The sequence below is a fragment of the Chelonia mydas genome, chromosome 6, assembly GCF_015237465.2.
Source record: "Chelonia mydas isolate rCheMyd1 chromosome 6, rCheMyd1.pri.v2, whole genome shotgun sequence".
Classification (NCBI taxonomy): Eukaryota; Metazoa; Chordata; order Testudines; family Cheloniidae; genus Chelonia; species Chelonia mydas.
The window spans coordinates 106,859,930-106,876,834 of record NC_051246.2 but is presented as its reverse complement, the minus strand read 5'-3'; the positions used below and the strand labels follow the sequence as shown (position 1 = coordinate 106,876,834).

General features: G+C 46.1%; 1 long non-coding RNA gene across 1 annotated transcript in view; it reads right to left on the bottom strand.

Annotated features, from left to right (window-relative positions):
• The window catches only part of LOC119566220, a 60,882-nt gene extending 44,852 nt beyond the window's left edge, over positions 1–16,030 (bottom strand). Inside the window, exons 1-2 of the long non-coding RNA XR_005225302.2 lie at positions 15,904–16,030; positions 10,252–10,376 (exon numbers count right to left, since the gene is read on the bottom strand). This is a non-coding gene — a long non-coding RNA (uncharacterized LOC119566220). The remainder of the gene's footprint in view (positions 1–10,251; positions 10,377–15,903) is intronic.
• Between the last annotated feature and the right edge of the window lie 875 nt (positions 16,031–16,905).

The window sequence follows — 16,905 nt, the reverse complement described above, 5'->3', positions numbered from 1 at the left end:
CTCCAGTCCCCTGATCACTGGGGCCATACTGTACGTTTTGATACAGATTCTCCCAAATAAAGGGATTTGGCAGGAAATACAACAGGAGCCAACACTTCCTGTTGACTGGAGATTGACAACCAATCATAGCCCATAACATTCAGAGCCACCTTTCGGATTTGGGGTGACATGCGGTAAGATTGGTTTGGAGGGCTCCAAATGTGTGATGCTACTTAACACCACAGTGGCTCCAAAACCCACACACAAATACCATTCAAGCTAATCAGATTTACTCACCTTACAGGCTATGTACAGCCTTAGGCACTATTGCAGTATAAATAATAAACAACTTAACCAACCCCTAAAGCAAGCACAGCCCACATGCAGAAGTACCCAGGTCATTACGGTCACTTGAAAGCCTTGGTTGGCTGTAAACATTACAGTTGGGTGAACTTAGGCGATATGGGACTGTAGGGGGTCCTATGTGCATCGTCTCCTCTTGCACTTTGCTGGCATCTTCTGGCATTACTTTGTATTTTGCATTCCAGCCCTTCGCTCTCTCTAACAGCTCAAAGCAAAGCTCAGCTGCAGCCACAGAGTCCCTACTGTTCTTGTGGCTAAGCCACATAACACTGCGTTTTGAATGGACAGCTTTCTCCCAGAGCCCATCAAGCAGCCCCAGGTTCACACAGAAGGGTCGCAAACCCTTTCAGTGAAGCTGGCCTGAGCTTGAGGTTTGTAACAAAGCTTAGATCCAGGTGCGTTGTGTACAGTTCAGCCTTTGCTGTGAACACCTCCCGCAGCACATCAGCTTTGTGGTCTCTCACGTTGTTTACCAGTGTCAATACTGTATTATAGGCATTGACACTTCTTACAGCTGTTGAACATTTTAACAGCTTTCTTACCTAGGGAGTGAAATCTTGCTGTCCATCGCACTGGCAATGCAACTCTATTAACATCCATGGTGTAACCAAGTTCTGAATTTGGCCCAGAGTCTGTTATTCAGCTGTGAAGTTTTCTGCTTGATATTAATCTCAGAAGAACCCAATTCTTCCTCTTGAGCAGAGGCTGCCACTTGTACTGCATTGTGTGTTGTTTTTTTTAAATAATTTTTAAATTGCTACAGCTGCTAAGTGCAGGTTAAGAGGGGGCCTCGCAGTAATAAATAGGGCACATCTTTTCTCTCCCTGCAGCAGGCCTGATTCAATAGCTTGCATTTAGAATCAAGTCAATTTGCAAGCTCACAAAGCAGTCCTCACCAAGCAGGCCAAAGTCCACAGTTCTGCGTTTCAGTAGCAGAAAGATGTTGCTGAAAATAATTGGGCCTGGCAGCACTGGATTTGTTTCCAAAACCAGTCCAGGAGTTCCAAGGCTCACTGAATCTTTGGTTGCTCTGTAAATCAGCCACATGCCTAGATATTGTGCCCAATTAATCTGGAATGAGTCTGACTATAATAACATACATTTGCAACAAGCTGCTTCTGTGAGGGACTTAGGGGGCGGGGGGGAAGTGGCTCTAGTCCTTCTTTTCAGCCCAGCTCCACCCTTTTCCCTTTCTGTTGTCAGCGGCATGGCTGCCAGTGCCCACAGGGATGTGGGAAGAGACAACAGCACAATTGGCTTACTGACAACAGAGAGATGTCATGCTGTTAGCCATTGACTAGAGCACCAACACTCTGGAAGGCAATATTGCTATAATACATTCTCTCCAGAGAAAGCCATCCTCAGAACTCACTACTGGTGATGAAATGTTCCCAGATCTCACTGCACCTTGGGGGTTTTCTTTTTAAAAAACACATTCTGAGCACCAGGGAGCCAGGCGAGCACTGAGAGTTTAACATTGTTGGAAATAGTGCAATACACATGCCACTATATCCTCCCACATTCACTTCTAGAGTGTTTTTTCTTCCCTTTGTGTTGCATCCCCATCACCATTAACAATGCTACGTCCTTCCATTTTAGTTTAAGACATCACACCCATGAGAGGAATGAACTGAATTCATCAGTCATGCCAACTCAGAAAAATGCAACAGAGCCATCATCTGATTGTTGTTCCCCGATGCCTTCTCTTTGCTTGCTCTAGTGTTCTCCAGCATGTGCTACATTTAATCACGCCTCGCTCTGTTCCACTAGCATTAGATACAAAGCTACCACCATATTCGGAAGGGCAAGGAGTGGGAAAGATATCCTTCCATTCTACCCAGCAGCAAGTGTCCATTACCTTCCTTAGAATCCAAGGACCACACTGGTTACATCAATGTAATCCCTGGGCCACTCCACTGAAGCCAATGGAGCCAAGAATGGAGTTAGTAACTTAGAGCAGAATAGGCCTCCTCCTAACATCCAGCACAGTGGGCCGAACTGATGGCTAGCTTGCTGGCCAGTGTCCATCTCAATTTTTTCTGCTTTCCAGGAATTGCTTGAAGAAGTGAGCTAGGACTCAGTGAAAACACCAGCTCAAAAGATGGTCTCTAGGAAGAGTGCCCGCATCATAACTGTATGGCTGTGAGTAGCAGGGAGGTTGAGGTTTCAGCTATTTGCTTTTATTAAACTATTATAGTGAGAACTTACAGAAGAAATCAGATTTAGGGTCTTACTCAGAGACCCCAAACTCTGTCTGTTTCCATGTCTCTCTCTAACCTACTTTCCCTTGCCTTGTTAGCTACAAGTAGGGCCACAAGATCGCACTATGTCACATGAATGGAGATGAACTAGGGAAATAACACAAGAAAGAGTTAACGTCTTTTGCCTCTTGGGAGATTTGCAGCTTTGTGTTAGCATATGCAATACCCTCTTCTACTAGGCTGGGAGGAAAGGGTCTGCATTCAAGTACAAACAGCCAAGTCTCTGTTTCTGAGCAAGTGTTATCATCCCCTCTCATTCGATGCTTGAAGGCATCAGCTAGATTGTCTACTTCCAATTCCTTTTCCTGATGAACAGCTCCCCTCCTGCCCTTTCAAGAGACAGAGACTGGAACGGGGGGTTAGCTTCCATCTTTTGGCTCCCACCCCAGCCAAAAAAAGATAATGCAGAGGGAGCACTTACCACCTGCTGGGGTCTTCTCCTCCTTCCCTCAGCCCCTCCCCAAATGGCATATTAGTCAACCCCTGAGGACAGCTCACATTTCTGACCAGATTGAGCACTGGATTCCAACAGTCGCCTGGAAAGTCACTCCAGCAATTAAGTCTTGGTAGCATTTTTTTTTTTTTTTTTTTTTTAGTATGAAGGATATGCCCCACTGTGTGGGGTATTGCAACCACCCTCCCTGTCAGGCCGTTTCACAGTAGTATTGTGGCGCCATGGAGAGGAGCTAATTGGATTTGTTGTCACCTCCCGAAGCTGCCAGGAGCTCACGTCTGCTCTGGTTACAGATGAAGACATCATGGTGACAGGCCTAGAGATGGCTCAGCTGGCATCCTAGGGCCACTAATAGAGCCATGTTGATTTAATGTCCGAGCGGAGAGGTGCGGACAAGCTGTTCAAGTTTTCTATTCCAAACAAAGCAGAGATCTGTTATCAGTTGTCTGCAGGAGCAGTAAATAAACTTCCATGTGGCTCTCGCAGCACCTAACCGTTGCTACAGAAGAATGACAAAGTATTTTAACATTGAGATGGTGCTTTTAAATGAGAGCACTGTCTCTATGGTTTATATTGCCCTGAGGGAAATCAGTTAATTCCTTCATACATAAATTTTACTTAACTATGTAATTATGGATGAATCCTATTAGTCTTTAAATTGCTCACTAGTTAAAAGGTGTGTGTGTGTTTTCTATGTCTCTTTTTGTGGAATTTACAGATCATCTGCACTTATGAAGATTAAAAGCCTATTTGCAGGATGGGTTTCCCCCCACACCCTTCTTCTTCCCACAGGGAAAGCACAGAATTTACCCAAAGAACATAGCATGCTTCCCCTCCCTGTACCTTACTGGGATGCCGCTCTTTGCACTGAGTACCATTCAGGTTGTGTTTTCTTTATTTCTAGTTCTTTAGGCTTCTATTATTAAACATTCCTCTGGCCTGTAGCTAAGTTATAGCTCTGGGGCCTGATTCTTTGCTGCCCTGTCCCTACAATGGCCATTTACACCGGTAAAATGTGGAGGTGAAAGGCAATGACTCGGAAGAGTATCCTTGTAAACCCACTTTGCACTGCTCTAAAAGCCAAGTCTTCAACAGAGCTCGAGGCCAGGTGGTCAAGTGCTCGACTCTCAGAACTGCACCAGATTGTCAACAGAGCTCCATTCCCATTTAGGCACCTAAGGAGCCAGATTTTCAAACATGGTTGAAATCCCACAGCTCCCACTGTGACACATTATGGCCAGACTGTCCTAAGAGCTCACCACACTCTGGCTCTGATTCAGGTGCCTAAATGGGAGCTGGGTTCTTTTGAAAACTTAGCCCTAAATAACTGCACAAGGTGCCTTAGTGAATCAGGTTCATGGTTATTAGAAATAACATTTCTTTCGCACCTTCCATTCAGCAATCTCAAAGTGCTTTGGAAACATTAACTGGGTAAGCCTCATCCCCCAGGACAGGTTAGCAGTAATTACTCTGCCATTTTCCAGATGGGAGACACCAAGGGGTTAAACAAGTTACCCAAGGTCACACAGCAAATCTCTGGCAGAGCCAAGAACAGTACACAGTTCTCCTGAATCATTTCCCCTCCACATGGTGCTATAAATGCTCCCAGTGTCTTAGAACAAAGCCCCATCTCTGCTCCAAGAAACATACATTACTACCTGGCAGCACACAAAAATAAACATTTGAGGGGTTTTGTGCCCTCCTTATTTAATAACTACCTGACTATAGCATTTTTTACCAATAGGTCTTAAACTGCTTTATCATTCTCCTCATTTTACAGATGGAACAGAAGTAAAAAGTGACTTCCCCAAGGTCACACGGCAGGTCAGTAGCAGAGCCAGGAACAGAACTCAGGGAGCCCAGACTAGTGCCCTCTGCCCTAGACCACACTGCCTCCCCTTTAAACATGGTTAGTCCCAGCACACGTTTATCTGAAGCGTGGACAGGGCCTTTGCAATACACAGAGCACGTCGCACAGGGAAAACAAAGCAAAAACTATCACCAAAGACTAAGAACACAAAACCTTTCTTCCCGCATTCAGCTTCCCAGGTCTTCCTCCCCTGTGTGTGGGGGCTTGGAGCATGCTCTCAGTTCAGCCTTCAGGAGCTCTAAAGGGAATTTTAGTCAGCCTTGCGTGTGCAGAGGGGCCCACCATGCAAAAAATCACGATGTTTCGAAGCTAAAGGCTGGCAGTCTCTTAACTGGCCCCCCTGTACGGGGCTTTGCAATGTGTCAGCTCAGTATGTTTGGTGACATGCTACAGCAATACATGTAAGACAAGGGAAGGATGGAGTGCAGGCCCTTACTCACAGCGTCAGTGTTACCTACCTGGAGATTTGGGGGCATGGCTTCCAGGACTCAGCTGGAGGAGAATGTGGTGGGGGTGGGAAGACACACAGGTGTCCTTGACCATGTATTAGTTTAATTCAGTGCTAATCAATTGTGGTCTATGAATCATGAATGGCTTGCAGAAGCCTTCCTGGTGGTGCAGACAAGGAAAGGGTTTTAGAGCCCAATGGCAGAGGCCTGAGGTATTGGGAAAGGAGGGAATTGTCCTCTTCTGGGAGAGCTGTCTCCTTCACATAGGAGAGTTCTATTCTGTTCTAGAGAGGTGTTTACTCCACACTCATCGTCGTAGCAGCCAAGTCGGAGGACAACTGGTTTGAGAAATCGAGGGAGATGACAGAGGGGGCCTCCTCTTGTCACATATTCACAATCTGTGCCCTGGTTAATACTGTAGCGTAAGATTTTCAAAGGTGGCGCAGGGAGTTAGGAGCCCAAATATCACTGTAATTCAATGGGAGTCGGGCACCTCTCTCCCTTAGGAGCCTTTGAGAATTCCAGTCTTAAAGTGTTTAAGCATACAAAGAGTGAAACCCCTCCCAATGGCAGAGGTGTTCTCTGATACGGTGGTATATGGGGCCTGAGGAGAATCGTTTGTCCCTAAACAACCCCTCAGTGGCCTGAGTTGTTACAGCTCCTAAATAAACTTTTTTAAACAATGCTTTAGACAGATTCACTTTGTTCTCATGCGAAAAATTTCCATCTTCTCTTCTAAGACATCTCCTCCTTCCAGGCCTTGCAGTGGCGCAATGCACAGAACAACATTATGCTGTCCTAACTCCTGGAGAGCAGTACTCTCTCTTCTCCTCAGCCTGTTGCCGATGAGCTTATATAATTTCAGTTTAATATTTAGGGGTGAAACTAATATTAAACCCTCACCGGTACAGGGCCCCGGCTCTGGGCCCCCGGAAGGGGTGGGGCCTCGGGCAGAAGGGGCAGGGCTGGGTGTCAGTCTCCCCCAGCCAGCCCATCCGCGCTGCCTGGCCTGCACCGCCCGGGGCTCCAGTGGCGATTTAAAAGGGCCGCTGCCACAGTAATACTTTCACCCGTTAACGTTAGACACATTCTTGATCAGAAGACTACAGCTTAGTGGGCTTGATGAACTTTTCGGTCTCTTCATACTAGGCTCTGAGTCCAGCTGCTTTGGATATTCTCTCCAGAGGCTTTCAGGACAAATGGTTCAAAGTGCATTTCTATTCACCCATACAAAATGAGCAAACTTGCTCACAATACAACTCCTGACCTAGTTAAAGAAAACCACCCAGCTGGAAAAGCAGCTGCAGAACTCAGGGTTCTTCAAGCTGACCGCCTTGGAGAACAATGAATATTTGGATTGAGATCTTGATTAACAGAATTAGAAAAGCTCTGATCCCTGAAGACTAGTTGTGAGGCTGCTTCTCCTCAGGGATGAGAGAAAGTGAAAGTCAAAAGAAAACAATATACAGAGTAACTAAATCCTGACTGCAGTAGCTGGAAGGAAGGACATGGCTAAATGCAGCAGTTAGAGGCTAAACGACCACCCTCGATGCTGGCTGTCTAGCACAGATTTAAAGGGCCAGCCAGGAGACCTATTATTTGCATAAACCCTGCCTGAGAAGTACAGGAGATGCCATGCAGTCAGTAAGTAGCGGACTCTGAATTCAGACCTTTCTCTCACAGATTCCTGGCCTGAAGAGTCAGATTTCCAGAACAGTAGCCTCCTCTAAGGTATGTGAGCTAGTTGCATCTGTCTTGTTTTGTTCTGACATACAGGTTAATACATATCCAATCCCTTTTGAGCATCAGTTGCTTCTTTTGATGGGATCTCACCATCCCACAAAGGTTCATCTGGCCCAGTATCCTGTCTTCCAACAGTGGCCAATGGCAGGTGCCCCACAGGGAATGAACAGAACAGGTAATCATCAACTGATCCATCCCCTGTCACCCATTCCCAGCTTCTGGCAAACAGAGGCTAGGGCAGTAGTTTCCAACCTTTTTACACTCAAGGTCACTTTTTGAATCTAAGGGCAGCTCAGGATCTACCCCACCCCCAGCCCTTCCCCTGCTCACTCCATCCCCCACTCTCTCCATTGCTCACTCTCCCCCACCCTCACTCACTTTCACTGGGCTGGGGCAGGGGGATGGGATTTGGGAGGGGGTGCAGGCTCACAGTGTGAGAGGGGGCTCTGGGCTGAGCCTGAGGCAGGGGGTTGGGGTACAGGAGGGGGTGAGGGGTGCAAACGGGGGCTCTAAGCTGGGGCACAGTGTTGGGATACATTCTCAGAAGGAATTTGGGTGCAGGAGGGGTCTCTGGACTGGGGAAGAGTGTTGGGGTGCAGAAAGGGGTACAGGGTCCTGGCTCTGGGAGAGGGGTTATGGCTGGGCAGGGGGTTGGGGTGCAGGCTATGGGGTGCTGGCCCCGGGAAGGTGGTCACGGCTGGGGCTTGGGGTGCAGGAGGGGGTTCAGGGTGCAGAAGGGTGTTTGTGTTGCTGGCTCTGGAAGGGGGCTGGGGGTTGGGGTGCAGGCTCTGGGAGGGGGCTCAGGGATCAGGTGCAGCCTCCTGCCGGGCAGCACTTACCTCTAATGGCTCCCGGTCTGTGGCGGGTGCAGCGAGGCTAAGGCAGGCTCCCTGCCTACCCCACTCCCGGAAGGGGCCAACATGCCCCTGCAGCCCCTGGGGTGGGGCCACGTGGCTCCCTGCGCTGCCCCTCTCTGCAAGCACCACCCCTGCAGCTCTCCCCACCGATGGGAGCTGCAGGAGCGGTGCTTGCAGGCAGGAGCAGTGCACATGGACAGAGACTCCTGCCCCCCTTCCCCCAGGGCCGTGGGGCTGCAGTGGCTGCTTCCAGGAGTGGTGTGGGGCCAGGGTAGCCTTGGCAGCAGCCACACTGTGCTGCCACCGGAGATCGCGATCGACCGGGAGATCCTCTAGGATTGACCAGTCGATCACGATTGACCGGTTGGTGACCACTGCGCTAGAGACTCCAATATTTCCTGATTAGTTTACTTTGCTCTATCAGAATACTCTTCATATTGGACAAGTGGCTAGCTTACTGCCACTTACAGAACACAAAGGGCCAGATTTTGTTCTGAGTTATGCTGGCATGTGTGGAGTTGCACTGAGGTATTGACTGGCGAGATTGAGATCAGAATCTGGCCTGAATTTTTAGACTTCAGAGAGAGCGAGAGAAATGAAGACTGAACACAACATACTGGAGGGGTCTATAATTTGGTCTTTAACCCCAAACTGAAATGAAGATACCAGTAAGAAGCCAGGGCATGCGGAACTGAATGCAAAAGAAGGTACATTCTCATATACAGTACTGTGTGTTGCATCACTGTGTTTACTGTAATTATTGGGAATGTCAGCTGTAGAATGGGCTGAGCAATCTGCAAACAAAACCCTACCCCTTTCTGGCTTTACAAAGTGGAAGGATGGGACAGATCCAAAGCTGAACTGGTAGCAATTCTCTCTTGTCAAATTTCCACCCCCCCCCGCGCTGGACTGTGTAGCTATAGGGCTTTTCTAAAGGAATCAGTCGCACAGAAGTTAGGTTTGGAGCATGTGCTTTTATTTCTATTGGCAGGTGGGTTCCAAAGAATCAAATGCAGACTGTTCTACTCCCCGCTTCTGTGTTCTAGCCAGCAACATTTGCCAAGAGGGCTCTAACAGCCAAGCTATTAAGATGCCCACTTAAAATTCCATCCCCCCTCCCTCCATCTAGTTACCACTCTATCCCTGCATTTTGAAGGCTAGACAGTCTTTGCCGAGCCAGGGCCAAATCTGTACAGTGCATATTTGCTATTGCGCACATCCAGCTTAAATGAGCGAGCTGGGGTGTGTATTCATGCCCGACTTCGACAAACCCAACAGGGCACATGCATTTTGCAGATCTGGCTCTGGAAGTTTACTCTGGAGCCAGAAGTACCAATAAAGCTGCTTCTTGTGAATAGTAACTTCATCTTCTCCTCCGCCCCATCCTGCTTCCTCAGATTTAGGGCTAAATCCAGCAACCACCAAAGCCAATGGAAAGACTCACATTGACTAACAGGCATTGAATCAAGTCCTGAGTGGACTCTTCTAACAAACTTGGCAACACATATGCAGACACCAAGACAGTCAGTGAGGGAATCCAACCTGGGACTTTCAGCCCTCAAAGCACTCTAGCTATTGAGCTAATGCAGTAACTGTTAGCTGTGAACAAGAGGCAGGCTGTTATAGTCACTCAGAAAGAGGTGATCACTCATGTTAAACCAGTGTATTATATACTCAAACCCCAACTGTTCATAGTCTGGGAGTCCTGAAGATGGACTCAAATCCAGGTCCGCAAGTGGTGGTGGAAGGCACTGCCAGTTGACCCATTAGGCCAAGTATAGGTGGGTTTGATAATAATGATGAGTGGCATTAAAATTGCACCTTTAATTTAAGATCCTAAATTGCTCAGCAAACTGATTATTAAATTTTAAATACATATAATTCACCCATCACTGAAATGAAGTCACTAATGGTATGGAAGACCTGCAACCTTTGAACAAAGCAAATCAGCATGAATTAGCAGTTCAGAACAGACAGTGAAGATCACCATGTGTGACTGGAAACACCGGGGGAAGATTTGGGTATGCAGAACACAGTTATCGAACCTGAAAGTGACCAGGAGAACAGGGTAACATCCTTATTCTTTCAGATAGAACCATAGGATCACAAGTGGTAAGGACTCTGGTTTCACACCTCATACCACTGTCAGCAGCTCCAGAGTCCATCATCACTATGATTAGGCAATATGGATTCAGAGGGAAGAGTGCCTCCTACTGAGTCACCAGAACCAGTGGCTGCAATCTGTTTTTTCCTTGAAGTCATTCTCTTGACTCACCTTACTTCGTTTGTGAGAGGTGACCCGGTCACAGCACGGGGTGCTATCTCTGCCTCAAGTAAATTCCACATCAGGTTTCCTCTAGTTCAGACTTTCTATCCAGCCATTGTTAAAATGTTTATCTCCTAAGAAATAAGCACAAATTCTTCACATTTGGAGGATTTAAATATAATTGAGTCATCAGATAATTTACATGCATTAGGAGGTGATAATGTTCAGAGCCAGCAACCCTGAAAGAATAGAAGACAGACCTGCTGCTGCTGTTTCTTTTTACAGAACACTTTTAGCAAAGTTCACTAATGACACTTCAAAGTGAAAAACACAGTGCTGGCATTAGCACTCTCGCCTCCAGACCAGAAGGTCCTAGCTTCACATCCCACGTCAGGCAATGGGCTCACACACTGTGCTGACAGTGCAGTGACATACAAGATAAGTGCTGTACTCACCTTCACAGGGCCAACCTGTGGACAAACAGGCCTCCTGTAAACATCAAAACAGTGGCCTTTTGCCTCCAGAGGTAGGTAGAGATACATTTTAATCAGAAGAATACTCCGAGTTTCAAGGCCTGCTCTCAGTGAGGAGACCCTGCTAATTTGGGGCTGTGGATATGCAGCTATGAAACCCTGAAGGCTCTGTTTTCTGCATGCTCTTTGCACAGGGAGACAGAGGAAGACCCTCTGTGGTTGCAGGACTCACAGGTGTCCCACTTCCTCAGAGGTGTCTCCGCTTTGGCTGATGTTAAACCAAGATCTTCCCTGCCCAGCTCAGCTCTGCTGTCCAGGTGGAAGGATCCATCCCCCTTCTGGAAAAGGGCAGAGATAACCCTGGTGTCCTGCCCCAGCAGTCCCTCCCTCAGTAATCAAGTGCTTTCCCAGAGGGACCAGCCCAACACAGCTGACTCTACTTCCAGGCTTAATCAATAAAGGGGAAAACACAGAACCTATTGCCTCTTCTTGGCCCAGGGAAAGTGGGTTCAGTTTTCTTCCCATCGTGAAAGCTTTTTTTAATCACATCACTCAGAATCTGCTTACTTTGCCCTGTGGGTCTGAATGCACTTCTGCAGCTCCTCATATTGGTGATATTCACTCAGGCATGGAGGGCCCATGCAAGCACCCCTACTGGGTGCAGAAACTGTATACCTGGTCTACATCACAGACAGGGTCTCTGTGTCTGCCTTGCATAGGCTGAGACACCAGCTATGTAGGTGGACCTAGGTAGGAGCCATTTATATGCAGTGACCCCAACATGCCACACAAGGCATGTAGAGCTCCAGCAGGTGCTATAGCCCATTGATTAGAATAGCAGCCATGCAGAGTACTGCACTGAAACCTTGCTTCTGGGTGGGGTGGAGGATGGATTTCACCACCCTAAGGCCTGCACTTCACACACAGACACACCCCTCAGATCCAACTAGCTCATTCTTTAGTAGGGTGAAATTAATGTCCCCTGGGGTGGAAGCAAACCTGGACTGATTTTAAGGGTATATCTAGGAAATTAATACAATAAAACCAAACTCATGTACTAACACATGAATTAACTAACTCTCTCCCATATAGAGCCATAGAAATGTAGGACTGGAAGGTACCTCAGTAGGTCATTAATCCAGTCCCCTGCACTGAGGCAGGACAGTATTATCCAGACCATCCCTGACAGGTGTTTGTCTAACCTGTTCTTAAACATTTTCAGTGATGGAGATTCCACAGCCTCCCAAGGTAATTTGTTCCAGTGCTTAACTACCCTTTTCTCCAGGAACATAATACTTCTGTTTATGCAGAGATTCCAGTTACACATACACTATAAAGGTTTTGGCCCAAACTCTTCCCTCAGCTGCAGCTGTCAATGGGATGCCACGGCTATACCAGGAACAAAATCTGACCCGGAATTCATTGAATGTGTTGATATTTGTAACTGTAAGTGAAACTCTTTTAAAGTAACAGCCCACCCAGCTGTCCCTGCTCTGCTGATACAATACCAGTTTTTCAGGGTTGGTACCAAGTACATTAGTAAATTCACCAGTTTCCCAGTAACCTCATGGCGGGTTCCTGACAAAGACTCCTTTGTCTCTCTCCTCTAGTCCTTTATTATCTCTCCTGACCCTCCTTATCTTCCCAGTGTTACGGACATTCAGGGCTGTCTTATTTGAATTGTATCCATTTCTCTCTCCTGCTTGAATGCTGGAGATTCTGGAGTAATTGCTAAAAGCATTAAAGTTATCATGCAAATAAAATGTCTGCTGCAAAAGGCTTTCTCATGCCTTCACTCTTCAGTGGGTTTCCCTCAGCTAGAGGAAGTGCTTTTGCCTTCAGTAGTACATATACTCTTGGCAAAGTTCTGTTTTCCATGCTTTGCTGAACTCCTGAACACAGATGTCCCATTTGTGTTTCATTAGTTCATCAGCCTCTCTGAGGCTTTCGACCTCTGCACTAGGCAATAATTACCTGGCTCAAACCCATTCCCTCACCAGCTGGCCTGGGATCTGCTCTGCTCAGACCAGAGTTCTCTCTGCTGTCAGCCCTTTCCAGTCAACTGGACAGCTCAATCAGCAGAAAATATCAAATATGGTCATTGTTTGAGCTCAGCCAGCATTGTTTCTGCTTGATCTGACAATGCATCTCCAAAGAAAGATTATGCTTCCCAAAGTCGAGACAAGGGAAGGTAGAACTGGGGCATCAAGAGCTGAATTTGGAAAACCGTTTCTTCAGGCAGTTTGTTTTAAACACCTCCTCCCTGACTGCTTCTGCTTCCACTTCCCTTCCCCCACTTCCAAAGATTCTAGACTGGAAGGAGCTCTTATTTGGCTTCAGCAATGCCAGAAGAAATGGCTAACATGGGTGGCAAAAGACAGATCTGACAGTATTTTTATTTCATGAAGAGGATTGCAGGGAAAAAAGTCTGGAAAGGAAACTGGCTGTAAGAGGCCAGCATAGGTCACATTAACACTTTTCTTTGGGCTGCATTGATCACAGGTTGGGAAAGCCCGATTGGCAAGGTTTGATTGAAACAGTCACAGTCTCAATGCGGGCTGCCAACTGCCAGCTGGCCTAAGAGAGAGGAAGGAGAGAAAAAGAGTCAAGAGACCAGGATTCTGTTCTTGACTTTGCTGCAGACTCACTGTGTCTCCTTGGACAAGTCACTTAACCCAGTTTCCCTATCTATAAAATGTGGATAAAATGTATCTCAACCTATTTCCTGGTGGCATTCGAGGCTTAGTATTTGTAAAGGACTTTGAGATCCTTATAAAGACAGAACTGATGTTCATGTGGACAGCCACATCGTATTGTTATTTTATACTTGATTCTCAAAGGCAAAGAAAGAGAGCAGCAGCTCCTTCACCAAGACCACATAGAGGTCAGTAATTCTCAGCTCTGTGCCCAGATCGGGAAATGACACTCCTGGCCTCTATCCCAGGTTACTAGACAGTGCCTGCAGCTGAAGGGCTTCTGCTAACTTGTGCAAGCTCTGTTGATGCACGTGACAGTGGACTTCAGATAGGGACCAGTTTTCATGCAGGTGAAATGCATAGGGTCTCTGCAGCCGCTGCTCCAGCCTACAGACCCAAGTAGTGGCCATGGCCTCTCTGCACCACTTGGGCAGGGTATTGAAGTCCCTGGAAAAATGTGACTTCTGTGATTTCCTCCCTTGGAAAGGGCCACCATGTTTTGCTGCCGTACAATATTGCCAACAATACTGTTGAGTTGAAGAGGTTGGCGCGTGTTGCCTTACTGATTTTTCCTTGGAGGACATGCTTGATAGAATTGACTGCTTATCTTCGAAATGTTTAGGTTTAAAAGCTATATAATAGAAACACACCTCAGTTATATTCTCCATGTACAATACCTGTCTTAATCAACCTACATTAAGGGCCACCCAGAGTGTCTCACAAAGCAAGGGATGAAGGAGATAGAAGAACGTGGTAGGTAACAAAGAGGAAAATTTAGCCATTGAAACCAAGATTTCGGCAAACACCCAAAAGCTATGCTGCTCATGAGTTAGAGGATGATCATCCTGAGAAGAAGCCACAGACAAAAAAAATCAACCAACCAGTGATATAAAGACATGAGGATATGATCAGTGATCTGGTCACCAGGAGCGAGCAGCACAGTCCTGGATCTCTCTGATTTGGATAAAGAAAACAGTATGGTTGGCTGGTTTCTAAATTCCATGGCAGATGCTAGAAGAAGAGCACCCGGATGCTCTAGAAAAATGCTGAGGAATTTCTATTTGTCAGAGTACCCGATAGTCCCATGTAGTCCCGGAAACAAAGGGCATGAGTCAATGCAGACTGATAGAATAAGAATACTTTAGGAACCGGCAAAGAAAAGAGAAGATAGAGATGACACTAACGATCCTGTAGGTGCCTTAGACAAATGAAGAAGCTAGAAAATGATTCTCGAGACCAAACAATGGTGGGGAATCACATATAATTGGAATGTCTTGGATGGTTAGAATTACTGGAATAATTGGATGGTTGCCACTAAAGTGGATGGAGCCAGGTTGCTGGCTTCAACAGCAGCAGGCATCTAAAAGTGGGGTTTCTTCCAGGTACAAAGGAGTGAGGCTCCCATCTCACTAAAAAAATCCTCCAGGGTCTCTACGTTTAAGACAGGGATGTTCTGCAACAAATGATAAATAATATTTTTTTAAGGAATATTAACATACAGGATGCAAGTGCCTATTCACAAATGGGAGAATGTGGAAAAAAAGCCAGAACAGCTATAAAGGGTAGTGAGTAATGGATAATATGATCTTGTGGGCCTAATGGAAACTTGGTGGGATGAGTGTCATAACTGGAATGTCAGTATTGATGGGTTCAATCTATGCAAGATAAAACAACAACAATACTTAGCAATGGTACAGGGCTTTTCATCTTTAAAGCTCATTAACTAATTAATCTGTACAACAACCTTGTGAGGCAGGTAAGTCTTATTGTTGTTATCCTATAGAAGAAGGCAAGCACAGGAAGAAGGGAAAGGTGGTACCATGAGCCAGAAGTATTTACAAAACCAGTGAGCTGTAATTTGATAATGGAGTGGGTGGCGGCAAAATCAAATCCACAAGTGCAGCAAAAGAGATGGGACATCCTAAAAGGCACCACAATTCAGGCACAACAAACTAATTCCACTCTAAATGGAAAAAAGCCAGGAGCAAGAAATACAAGAGCAAGGAATTTGATCCTCCTTCTGAATCGAAGGACAAAGCAAGAACAGAAGGGATAAGGACCCAAGCAATAGACAGAGGGGTATGGTTTGCATTAGAAAGAAAATGGCAGCAAAAAAGCACAGCAGAATGAGTTAATTCCAGCCAAGTGGGGCTAACAGGAATAAGATGGGATTTCACAAATATACCTGAGGGGAAAACTCTACCAGAGAGATAGTTTCAATGTGTGCATAAGCCTAAGGGCCAGAGACCATGGTCATTCATTCTAAAATGACTGAGCTATTAAATTGGACTTTAACAAGAAAAAATAAAGACCAGATCTATGGACAATTAAGAACTAGCAAAAACCTTGTCAACAGAGCTAGTGATAAAATTTGGAATGCAAGGATGAAACTTGGAGCAATTGTATATATAAATAGTTACTGGCTCATGTCACATGAACCCTTTGAACTTGAGTGAATCAGCTAATGAAATTACTGAATTATTGGCTGTTACCTTTTAAGTGCCCAGCACTGCTGGAAATTTCATCTGAGGAGTTTCAAGTTGGAGAGTCAAAAATCCAGAATCATAAAATTATGTATTTCAGAAGATGGTGACCGTAACCTTTCCATTTCTCCATCTGTAAAATGGGGATAAGCTCACGGTTGTGAAAGGCCCTATACAACTGCAAAGTATTAAATATTATTAGAAAATAAATCTTGTTGAGATTCATAGATAGACACAAGGATAATTTGTCCCTGAGCCCAGCCTATATTACAGAATAATGGCATTATAACAACATCTTTATAGTTTTATTTTCCAAAAGGGAAGCCAGGCAGATTATGGTAAGGAAGGCCAGTGGCAGAATTAACCAAGGAGGAAGAATTGGGGTGACGAGCCCTTGAAAGCTGTAAATTCTCTACCAGCTTGGGCCTAGATTTTGTGATAAAACCGTCCCCCCATTCGGACCCTAAGTGGAGTTGCAGGTTCTCTCTGTTTGGGGGTGTAGAGGTTCAGCTGTGAAGCATTTCTCAGAGAGCTGGCTTTACATTTTTGGTTTGACCCGCAAAAGCCATTTTTTATCACCTTTCCCCTCCCAAACTTAGCAATTTCCCTTCCCACCCCCCACGCACCCTGCGTCACAACACTGGGGACAAGGGCAGCCTAAGAATTTTGGAGAAGGTTAGCAAGCTGATGCTTGGGGATACACCCCATATGTAATAGATCTATTTTACATACAAAGCATGTGTAATGACTTTTTTTGTGTTCTTCTCTGCTGGCTGCTGTGGAGGGGGAACCCACTTACTTGTACCTTACAAACCCTTGAAATCCGCTCTTACACTGGTTTATGTTTTCCAGGCTATTTTTGCAAGAAAAGGGGTGAGAAACTTGCTTTTGGATTTTAAATGAAAAGTGAGTCTCCTTTCCAGGACTAGTTCTCCCAAATCTGGGAGAAACTAGGGCCTGGGCTCTGTGGGGCTTGAGAGTGACCTCTGCTTTTGCAACACAAAATGAAAG